Source organism: Grammomys surdaster, unplaced genomic scaffold (assembly GCF_004785775.1).
Source record: "Grammomys surdaster isolate TR1022 unplaced genomic scaffold, NIH_TR_1.0 149, whole genome shotgun sequence".
In the NCBI taxonomy this organism is placed as follows: domain Eukaryota; kingdom Metazoa; phylum Chordata; class Mammalia; order Rodentia; family Muridae; genus Grammomys; species Grammomys surdaster.
In genome coordinates, this window is record NW_021604607.1 from 7543140 (window position 1) to 7554631 (window position 11492).

The window sequence follows — 11492 nt, forward strand, 5'->3', positions numbered from 1 at the left end:
TAGGATGGCAGTTTTGACACTGTTATCATTTTGAAATATATATAACTAGCTGTGTGTATTTCTGTGTGGCCATGAGAATGTACCTAGACACATGGATGTTTCTAGAGATGAACAAATCACCTCTGGGCAATGGGCCTCACCTGCTACCCTTTCAACTTTTGGAATATGCTTTTATTACATATTGGAAAGCTTAGACTTTTTTTAAAATCACTGCACAAGCCCACAAGCCCATATCTCTGAAGGTCACATTGCCAACCTGGCCCCATCACCAACAGGCTGGTAAGGTAGAGATGTTTCATAGCTGTAAAATTTAATGCAATATAAGGCCTATACTCTCTCCCTTTAGTCTTGTCACATTTTCACAGGAACTGAGGCAGGATCCTCCCTGCTACAGTTACCGCTAATATTCTACCTGAACAAACACAGAGGTCCCAGAGGGCAAACAACCCAGTCCTGCCTGGGACCACAGGACAAAGAAGCCGAGGGAGTTGAACCTGAATGAAGGATTCCTTCCTGATAGCCATCCTTGCCTTTACACAGTGAGTCTTAGGAGGGTTACTGCTGCTATTAGTTTATCCAGCAGGATGATGGAGCCATTATTACAATTATCCTCTCAGAAAGCGAGGCCAATAGAAGGGACATCTCTTTTTCAAAGCAGCAGGAAACTCTAGTTAACAGAGATGGAACTTGAACTCGGAGCCATAACTCTGTGTTCTGACTACCAGAATATCACATTGGTTTCCAGGAATCCATTTCTACCTGATAATGCACTGGGGTCCCAGATGTTCATAGCAATCCTGGGTTTATGACAATTTGCATAATAGATGTTCTAGAGCCCCATGGAAGAACAGTCCAGCAGCAGGGCATAAGGACACTCACTCTGGAAATACCTTCTAGACTAATAATGTCAAGTCTTAGGAGGCCAAGAGCAGCTTTATAGACCCTGAGCTACCCTTTTAAAATAGAGCAAATGTGCTATCTATCTATCTATCTATCTATCTATCTATCTATCTACCTATCTATCTATCATGCATCCATCCATCTCTGCAGAGAACTGGAAGGGAAGCAACCTCCAAGGGAAAGATTCCCAGGCCCCAAATACATCACTCAAGCTAGAGATGCTGTGAGTCTTCTGCCCACTTTCCTGTCTGGGCCCTGACCCCACATGCTGTTCTCACAGTGGCCTTGTTGAAAGCTGAACAGAATAGCCTAGATTATCCTTCAAGCATGACATGACAGAAATGGAAGAAAATCCTTCCTAGAGAGCTGTTACCATGATGTAGAGAGAGGAAAGGAACCTTACAGTCTTGGGTGTGCACTGTCAACCACAAACGAGACTGACTAAGACTAGGCTAAAACTACATTTAACTTTCCTCACTTCACCATGTCAAAACCCTACACAAATAATTGAGGAGAGGAAGTCAAACATGATGGCTTGGCCCTTGCAGGATGAGGTGCTTGAGACTTCACAGCTGGGTCCTGCAGGAATATTGGCTACAGCTGAGACACCAGCAGAGGCTACAATGGCCTTCCTTGGATATTCACCCTGACCCAGAGGCCAGACAAGAGTCAACCCTACAGCATCCTCTAGGAGCCTCACTACCGACTGTTTTGTAGCATGCCAGCTTTCAATCAATGCAAATGCAATGACCAGTTAATCTCAGTAAAACCCAAATCCATATTTGGCTCTATTCATGAACAATCTGTTTAGGGAAGTCCCTAAATGGTAGGGTTGGAATGCAGCAAATGCACACATGTATACCCAAGGCACCTAGTAGAGGAAGCAACTTGCAAAATGCATTCAATTATGAATTTGAGATATGAAGGAGTTTTTCCTTTTTTTCAACCTAACTAAGCCCAAAGACATATTTGAACCATGACTCCTCACATGTCACCACACATTGCTGTGGAGTATGTAGTTAGTCTGGTTGTACTAACTATACACTCGATGCTTCCTGAATGATAGTTAGCTGTATCAACTACTGGCCAGTCCTTATGAGTGGAGCTGTCTTGCCCCCATAGAAGCACCTCCTGTCAGAGGTGATTACAGAGATGGCCTGGAACCAGCTGCTTGAGAAGTGCCATGGTGAACTTTTAAAGCAGAAAGCTCAGCTCTGACCAAGAGCCGTGAATAGAGTCATGAATTCTAGCTGGTAAGGTGGGGTTTGACTCCTAATCCAATGCTGCCTGTAGGTGGATTTCCCTGGGGTGAAGGCTTATCTTGGCTGTCAATTTAGACACACTTGGGAAGAGGAAGCCTCAACTGAAGAAGTGTCTCCATCAGATTGGTCTGGGGGCATGTCTGTGGGGCATTTTCTTGACTGCCAATTGATGTAAGAGGGTACAGCCCACTGTGGACAGTGCCATCCCTAGTAGGTGGGTCTAGGCTGTATAAGGTGAGCCTGCGGCCAAGCTAGTAAACAGCACTCCTCTATTGCTTTCTCCTTCAAGTTTCTGCCCTGCTAGACTATCTGACTTCACTCAGCCCTGCAAATGGAAGTTGAAACAACTGCTTGCCTCCCCAAGCTGCCTTTGGTCATGATATTTATCACACCAATAGAAAGTAAATTGGGATGGGGAATAAATGAAAATTAAACCACCTTGCTAGGGAATTCAGGAACGAAAGATGTCCCAAGTATTTTGCAGTGATAATTTTCCAATGGTCATTTTCTCCTGGAGTTGACTTTGTGATGTCTCTTGATTTATTCTGCACCCCTGCAGTTGTTAAAGAGGAGCAGGCACCAGAACAACTCTGTAATGAAGCAACCACCAAAGTGATGGCCTCAGGCCACTGTATAGTCCAGAGCAGGAGGCTGTGTTGCCCCATGGCAATGTTTGCTTACAAATCAAGACAAGACAAAACTAAACAAAACAGCAGTAACAGGAAAAGAAAAAAAATCTGAGATGATTAAAAATATTTTCAAGTAATTTAAGTATTGTCCACCAGCCCATTTTAGTAGGAATTTCTAACGGGTGGACTTTTAAGAAGGAAATGGTTTCAAGTGGATGGTCTGAGGTATAAAGAGTGAAGAGAAATAAATTGTTACATGTGTAAATACAGCCACATAAATATCATTGTACACAATGATTATTTGTAAGACTTTAATACAATTAAAATTTTCATCAACAAAATGAACATGGTTGAAATAAGAGGAAAGTAACTGAAGTTCCTGGTATATTATCCAGAAAGAGGGTCAGAAGTCAGGAACTTTAAAACTTGCCAAGTAGGAATAAACATAGTTAAGTGGAAGATTCCAAGGCTGTTACTATAAGAATAGAATTCTTATTTTCTAAACTAGCAAATGGAGAAAAAAGTTTTATTTTAGCTAAAAAGTTAAGAAAGATAGAAAGACAGAAAGACAGACAGACAGGCAGGCAGGCAGGCAGACAGAAAGAAAGAATGAACTAAAGGTAGGTCAAGGCCTACAGATGCTAAATTTAACCCCAAATATGCTTAGTAATTATATGAAACATAAATAATCTAGAAAGTCTAGTTAAAGGACAAAGATTACGAAACTGCTCAGTTGCTGAAGTGTCTGTTGCACAACACTCAAAGAAGCTGCTCACTGTCACACACTCTGTCACCCTAGTGCGGGGTTGAAGATGGGGAGCACGGAGATCACTGGTGCTCACTAGCCAACCAGTCTAGCCAGCCATGAATATCAGGTCCAGTAAGAGACACTGCCTCAAGATAAGGAGGACAGCAATCAGGGAAGATACCCAATATTGACTCCCTGCCTCATACACACACACAGAGACACACACACACATACAGACACACTCACTCACATGCACACACACTCACATGGTCCGAATTGTATTTCTAGCATCCAATAATATGCTGCTTACAAGAGAAGGTAAAATAGAAGGAAGGAGATGCTGTTGAGTCATCCAAAAATAACTCTCTAGGCAGAATACAAAACTTTTGCTTGGCCTAGCACTGGAAAAGCTGGAGTGATGGGTACATGTTGGGAGAGGAAGGGTAGAGTGGAGGACACCTAAGTCAAGCCTGGAGCAGCCCATCCTGGGATTGGCAAGGAGTGGAATACAGAACCTATCCCAAAGGGTCCTCCAGGAACAAAGAAGACATCACTGTATTCTAAAAGCTGCAGGGCCATGGACTGATGAGAGTCCTTTCAAACACAAATAAGGAACAGCTTGACCCATTTGGGCAGCGATGTGACTACAAGGTCAACTCTGAGGTTAAGGATCTGTTGAAGACATCCTGAAAAAGACACTGCATGGGTCAGATGACAGTTTGTATCTAGTCGGGTAATTTAGACGGATGCTTTGTGGATGAGGAACCGCTGAAAGATTTAGAACCAGGGAGTAATTTGCTGAGACATGCACTTATAACCACTCAGGGAAAGTGGTGGTAGTAAACTGAAAGCCACAGCACGGGATATCAGACAGTGGTCAGCCACGGAGCCGCTGAAGTGTTTTCTTAAGCATACGGGTACTCGGAGATGGTGGAAGGGGTGAGGATTCCTAAGTCACCTCATGGGAAATCATGACCTGGACAATAGATGGAGATTTTCAGCATTCTCAGAAAGTGTTTCCCGATTCCCGCTGAAAGCCATTTTGTTTTTCAGGACTCTTTGGAAGGGTAGCTGGGGTGAATCTGCACCAAGGCAGCAGCTGCAGTAGCCGCAGTTCTATCTCTGATTCCACGATGTTGCCCTTGGCCAAAAACGCACTAAGCCGTCCCCAAGTTCGAAGCACTCAGCAAGTGGTGGCAAGGCAGAGCCGTCAGAAGAGGACACCTAATTTCCATGATAGATATGGAAATGCTATATTAGCAGGTGGAGGCATCTTCTGTGTGTCTACATGGACATATACAGCCACACAAACTGGAATAGAGTGGAACCTGTCCCCTGTTGGCAGAGTCACCCCAAAGGAATGGAGAGATCAGTAGTCACGTCAGCTGGTATAATAATCAAGGAATTGTTTCAAGACTAACTCATAAGTGAATGCCAAGTCAAAGAATCATGTACTCATTAAACTGTGGCAGACTGAAAAACTAATAAAGAAACAAACTACTTGAAACCTTCCAAAAAAAAAAAAGTGATTCCAAAAAATCTGCCTGTTACACTATCATTCGTTGACATCTGCTCAGCACTATGGAGAACACAAAAGACTCAGCACTTTCTGCCAGCAGATACGCCATTCAATGTCTGAAATATGAGTTTGCATATTCATTTTCTCCAACTGCCATGACACTTCCAGAACCTCCTTTAGGCTAAAGATCAGCTGCATGAAGAGTTCCGGGGCATGGAGCCCAGACCCCTGCAGAGCAGCAGTTTAGCTGGGGACACCCAATTGTAAGCTTCCATCTTCTCTGCTTGCTCTACACTGTTCTGGTTGAGGAAGAATAAAGTCAAGCCCGTTTCTTCGTGTGGTGCATTTGTGTATGCATGCATGCTTGCGTGTGCAGGGATACACGAGGGCATGTGTGTACATGTGGACTGATGGCAGGCGCATTCTTCCATTTGCTCCTTCTTATATATTGAGACAGAGTCTATTGCTTGAATCCGGAACTCATCAGTTTGGCTAGTCTAGCTAGCCAGCTTGCTTGGGAGATTGCTTGGCTCTGCCTCCAGAGGGTGGGGACTATGGGCAGGCCACAGCTTGCCTGCATTTATGCAGGTGTCATGGATGCAAACCCTGCTAAGTCACATTTATCCAGCAGGTGCTCTCCCCACCCAGTCATATTTCTGGCCTTGAGTTGACCCTTTTTCTACCTAACTACTCTTCCTGGAAATGCAAATCACCATCAAGAAGACTGGAAATATAATACAAGTTGTCTGCCATGAACTCTCCTCTACTGGAGACTCCAGACTCCCCTCCTAGTTCCTGGGTTTCAAGGTCATCCTCAATAGGCAACATCAAAACTGGCCATCAACTGGAAGGACGCAGAATGGCTCTGGATATCAAATCAGCAGGCTTTAATCATAAAACTGGATTCAATATATTAAATGCTAAGATAGATTAGAGAGGTTATGGGGTTTGTAACGCTGAGGCTGAATCTTGGACTCAACAGGAGAATCGCCTCTCCTAGAGAAAAGAAGTTTGTATTTGATTCTCTTTCTTTGCAGACTCTGTTTTACTATTTCTGCTCTGAGGCTCAGCTGGAAGCATCACCTAAAATGCCCATCAATTCCCAGAGCCCACATCATCTCCGTTGTCACTCCTGGAGCAGTTGAAGGGACTCATGAATACAGGTGCACCCATCTGAAGCGCTGTATGCATGTATACAACATGTGGCAATTTTACTCAGACATATATACTCCTTTCATAATTAAAATGGTGTTCTCTAAAACAAGACAGGATATTCTTACCTGCTATAAATGTGGGCCAAATGGACATGTTATACCCACAAATAAAAATAAGCCAGAACCAAGGAGAAGGAGGCATTCACTCCCAAGTGTCTCTCCTACCATCTGTTTAGTGGCATATTTTGAAATCTGAGACCTCGTGCTAGCAGCAGGCAGAAAGCAAGAATCCTCTCTGTAAACAGTGGTATGCATCTCGCTGGAGCTACAAGCCAACAAGTGTAGTTAATCAGCCGGAATTTTGATCCTGAAAGGGAGAGGGTTAAGATGGTATTTTAACAAAAAAAAAAGTTGCACCTGAGTTAAATATTTGATTCACCCTATGGCTATACCTCTCTTCATCCTTGCGACCTATTTTTCTTGCAACCCAAGCCAGAGAGAGGGGAGATGGGAGGAAGGGAGGGAGGGAGGGAAGAAGGGAGGGGGGGAGAGAGAGAGAGATTGAGAGAGAGGAGAACAGGAAGGAAGCAGGGAGCCTGGCAAGAGAGGCAACTGGCAACCTGCTAAGAGGCTAGTGACAAGCTGCGCAAACAGCCTTAAGGGTAGCCCACCAGTCAGGAGGATGGACTCTTTCCAACTGGACTGATTCCATCTCCGGCCACCCAGACTGGGGGAGGGAGGTGAGGAGACAGGCATGTTTGGGACACACCAAATAATTACAGAACACCCTGGAGCAACTGTCTCTTGCCACTAACAAAAATGGAAACTTCCAGAAGGTCAGTCGGTGGAAACAGTGGATTTAGGTTTTTACTTTAATTTATTTCTACATTGCGGGGAGGGGGGCATGCTACCAGGAATTGATTCTAGACCCTCATGCACCCTAATCAAGTGCTCTATCACTGAGCTACAATCCCCCAGATAGGCCCTATACTTTATCGTCTGGAGTGATTGGGAGAATAACTCTCATAGAGGAAATGGAGGGTGTCACATGGGAGGGGAACCCAGCCTCCTGGTGGAAGGAGGTGGAAGGCTGACCCACAGAGAAGAGGGGAACTGAGGATACCATTTAGCAAGAAAAAAGGTTCCAGTCTTAGGAGCAGACAAGGATTTCACAAGGGCTAACCTCAGAGGGCCTCATGCTGTGCAGTACCTCTTAAGCTATCTGTTGTAAAGGACCTGTGTTTACTTGATCCTATTACATATCCCCACCCCCACCCGCACCTTCCATGTGCACTTCATACCATAGGAGAGCCACCTATGAGACAACCATCATATCTGTTTTTCTTTACATTGCTCACCAAGATGAATCTACCATTGTTGGTGGCAAATGGCCATAAACATTTCTAAGTGCTTCATTTCAATTTCTCTTCTTATCTTTTTACTAATGAGTAGCAGACTGCCCAAAATCCACAGCGTTCTTGAATGGCGTTTGGGAATGGAGTTGGAGCAGACACAGCACATTAAGGCAGATGAATGAACATGTGAGTCCCAGAGAACTCGACCCACTTTACAGCTATTCTAAAAGTATAACGGAGAGTATCTGGATCCAAGTGTCTGTAATGCCAGGATTCTATAGAAGGTAGCAGTCTCAGGGCTAGCCCAAGCTACATGAAAGACCTTCTTAAAAAACAGCAAAACAAAAATGGGTGCCTGGGTGAACACAGGCAGAACTGGATTCTAATCCAATGAACTGAAGAGTCTGATCCTCACTTCCATAAACTTGAGTTTCCATCTTAGAAGATGGTAGGCTAGCAGGATGCAGTCCCTAAAAATACCCCCCAGATCCCAAACATCATGCCTTCCTCTCCAGACTCACAGCTCCGAGGGCTACCTGTGTTCTTCTGACTCCTCAACATTTCCACCACGAACTACCAGCTGATACCCAGAACGTGCTCAAGAGCACCTACACATCAAGTTAGACAAGTTCAAAATGGAACTAAAAACTAGACTCTATGCTCTTGAAGTCCCTGCCATGCATCAATTGCAATTCCGTTCTTCCAGTTGCTTAGAAGAAGCCCCTTGGAGTCTTCACTGACTCCTCCCTAAGTCTCCCAGTCCACTTCTGGCATGTTAACACACTCCAACTTCATGTGACTCAAACATATCCAAAGTCTACTTCCTCCACTGCCGTGATCTTCTTACTGCCATCACAGGACTGAATCACAGCCATGAGTGGTTCACTTCCAACGCCTCCCTTGTCCTGCCAGCTTCTTACCATCCGTTCTTAACAATGAAGCCAGAAAGGCCACATCAGACCTCAGATCAGGCCAAGCTTCTGTGGAAAGCCCAACTGTGGCTCCCACCTTCCCTTGCAGCTAAGGCCAGATCCTCAGCATGATGTTACAAGCCCCACTGAGCTGGCTTAGACTTGCTTCCTTCCCTTGTACTTCCTGGTCTCTCTCTTCTCTGCCCACACTGGCTTTCTCATGTGCAGGGCCTTTGCACTGCTGTTTTCTCTGTCCTGCCTGTCATTCATGCCTGCATGATTAAGTCACCTCACTGATTTCCCTAACTCTCAGCCCCTCCCCCACTTCCCACTCCCCTTACGCTTTGCCCCACCTTTTTTTCCCTTCTTTTTTTCCTCCTTGGAAGTCATATTTTCCTACCAAGTATGATTCCTCTTTGGTATTTCTCAGGGGCAGAGATTTGTCTGTGCTTATCCTTGCTGTCTACAAAGCTGATAAACAGACAGACGGAAGGGGGGCCTGCTCTGGGTGGTCCAAGGCCCATGAGTTGGCTGGGGAAGGTGCAGCAGGCAGGGAAGGGGCCCAGCTCTACCTCTGAGCTCCCTCTCAGGATTGGCTGCTGCTGGGAAGTCCCCTTGTAATCCCTTAAATCCTTGCCACTGACCTGGCTTGGAGAGTGGGAGCTGCTTCTGCTCCCTCATCTCTACACAGGAGAATGTCCCCCTAGGATGGTGTTTTTAAAGCTTAATCCTATGTAAACCCTTCAGCTGTTTACCTGAATCCTATTTAATCTCCCATGGAGAGATGCCTCTAAATCACGGGCTCTGGAGGAGGCACACAGACCTAGCTCCTCCCCTAAGACGTTTTCTATTGCTTTTGCAGCAGAGAAACAAGCTTTCATTCCCATTAAGCGGAGCAGCGAAGCAGCGTGGAACAACAGAGCAATTATTTATAGTGTTTTTTTCTCTCAGTGCTAGATTATCTAACCGTAGGCTTCCAAGGGCATTTAATCTCCAACAGGTAAAAGGCTTTATCCATTCAAATGTTATTTCCGAAGAGCAGCCTGGGCCACAGCTGCACTTGCCTGTGTGACTCTCCTTGCCCTGTGATTTGTCCCCAGCAGGAAGGGCAGGAAATGTTCCTTCAGCTATAGCCACACACAAATGAGTGGCTCCTGGCAGAGGACTGAGTCAGTAGGCCAGGCCCAGGCTCCCTAGTAAGGAGGCTTCCCATGGGGTCAACCCACCACCTGCTTTGCTCTTTCTTAGGAAACTATAGGACAGGACAGGATATTGGTTGTATGTTTCTTTTGCAGGCCCAACTTTAAGGAGTGTCGTTAACAACAACCTAAAGAACCAGGCCCTATACTGTGCATGAAGGCTTACTTCCATGAGTTGCTTGTCCTATTCTCTTCAAGAAACCTACAGTCCACATCACACTAGAGACCAGATACCCAAACTTTGCTCACCTCACTGAGTCACAACAAGCCAAGGAGGGAAAGAACATCATCTCAGCTAAAGAATAGCTAAAGAAGCCTCCCAAAGTGACAGGGCCAAAGCCAACTGATGCTGGAGATACATGAACAAAGGGTGGGTGTGTCTAGAAGCTACACATAAGGCTTAGGCACGTGTAAGAACTGCTCTATGTAAGAACTGCGACCATGATCCTAAACCCGGGGGTGTGTGGCAGGGAGAAACTCCGATCTGCATGTCTGAGAAGGGAAATGAAGATTCCACCCCGCCCCTCAAGATGGAATGTGAACATTTTCTTATTAAAGAGGAATTTAACTGCCTGAATCAAATAGTTGATGTTGAAATGTGTAGGAGAAGAGGAAATGGTTTTATTCAGTTATGTTTTTAAGACATCGACATCTCAGGGCATCCAGACATACCAATACGTGACACTCATGGCTGACTGAGATGCCACAGGACTGTTCTTGAAATAACGGGCAGACCCTGTCCTGGGGGCCACCTCCCTTCTCCCCACCCCAGTGCTTTCCTGTTGCTTTTTCAGCACATCCACACACACCCCAGCCACCCATCCTGCCCCTTGCCTGCTTCCCAGGTGCAGTAGAGTAGAGTAAGCCTCTAACACTCTTACAAGAAAACTCTCAGGTAGGCAGAGTCCTGGAGCAGGTGCCATGGGCCTGAAGCTCACAGCAGGTCCAAACAACTGGCCTGATGGTTAAGGACCCATCAGAGAAGACCGTAATGGACAACAGACCACAGAGGAGAGACTGATCAAGTGTAGAACAAAGCATGGTTACTACACATGCTCCTGTAGTGCTTCCTAACATCTCTTCATTCAGGACAGCCGAGAAGCAAATGTCCCTAGCTCATGTGGGGTAAGTATGAGAAAGGACTCTGCCCAGTGTCTGGCACAAAGTAAATGTTTAATAAATGTAAGTCAGGGGAAGACGGGTGTTAAGTCATCACTGGCAGCAGTGTGAGGCTTTCGTAGCTTTTAGCAGCAATTAGCAGCGCTGCACGCAGACCCACAACATGGACCACAAAGCCCCATGTGCTTGACTACTTCAGCTAATCCCCCTTTCCCTAAGGACATGTACAGTTAGAGTTCATTTTAACTTGGTCATAATGACAAGAACAATGGTACCTAACATTCAGAATCGGCTACATCAGGCTAAAGCTATTAGTGAACTGGAGTTATTCTTGATTGACTTTTACAGTTGAAGTATTTTGTCAAATGCTCTAGGAAGAGTTTATTAAAGAGTTGTATCAGCTTAGTTGTTCAGTTATGAATCTTGGATCATCAGCTCTGAAAACCTTTCTTTTACTCTTACCACAGGACCACAGACACGAAGGCACACAGTTAAAGATTCTACCAGCTCTTTAAAATGCAACATTTCAGAGGTAGGGAGACAGAACGTTACATAAGTAATCATGCACACTTACAGTAAACCCATTGCATCAGATTACTATGGTACCCAAGAACAACAAATTCACCTAGGAATCAATCAGTCTCTCTCTCTCTCTCTCTCTCTCTCTCTCTCTCTCTCTCTCTCTCTCTCTCTCTC

General features: G+C 45.2%; 1 protein-coding gene and 1 pseudogene across 1 annotated transcript in view; one reads left to right on the top strand and one right to left on the bottom strand.

The window, feature by feature from the left end:
- The window catches only part of Prkce (protein kinase C epsilon), a 481124-nt gene that overhangs the window by 264821 nt on the left and 204811 nt on the right, over positions 1–11492 (bottom strand). The window lies entirely within an intron of this gene.
- LOC114619232 lies at positions 4673–4915 on the top strand (annotated as a pseudogene).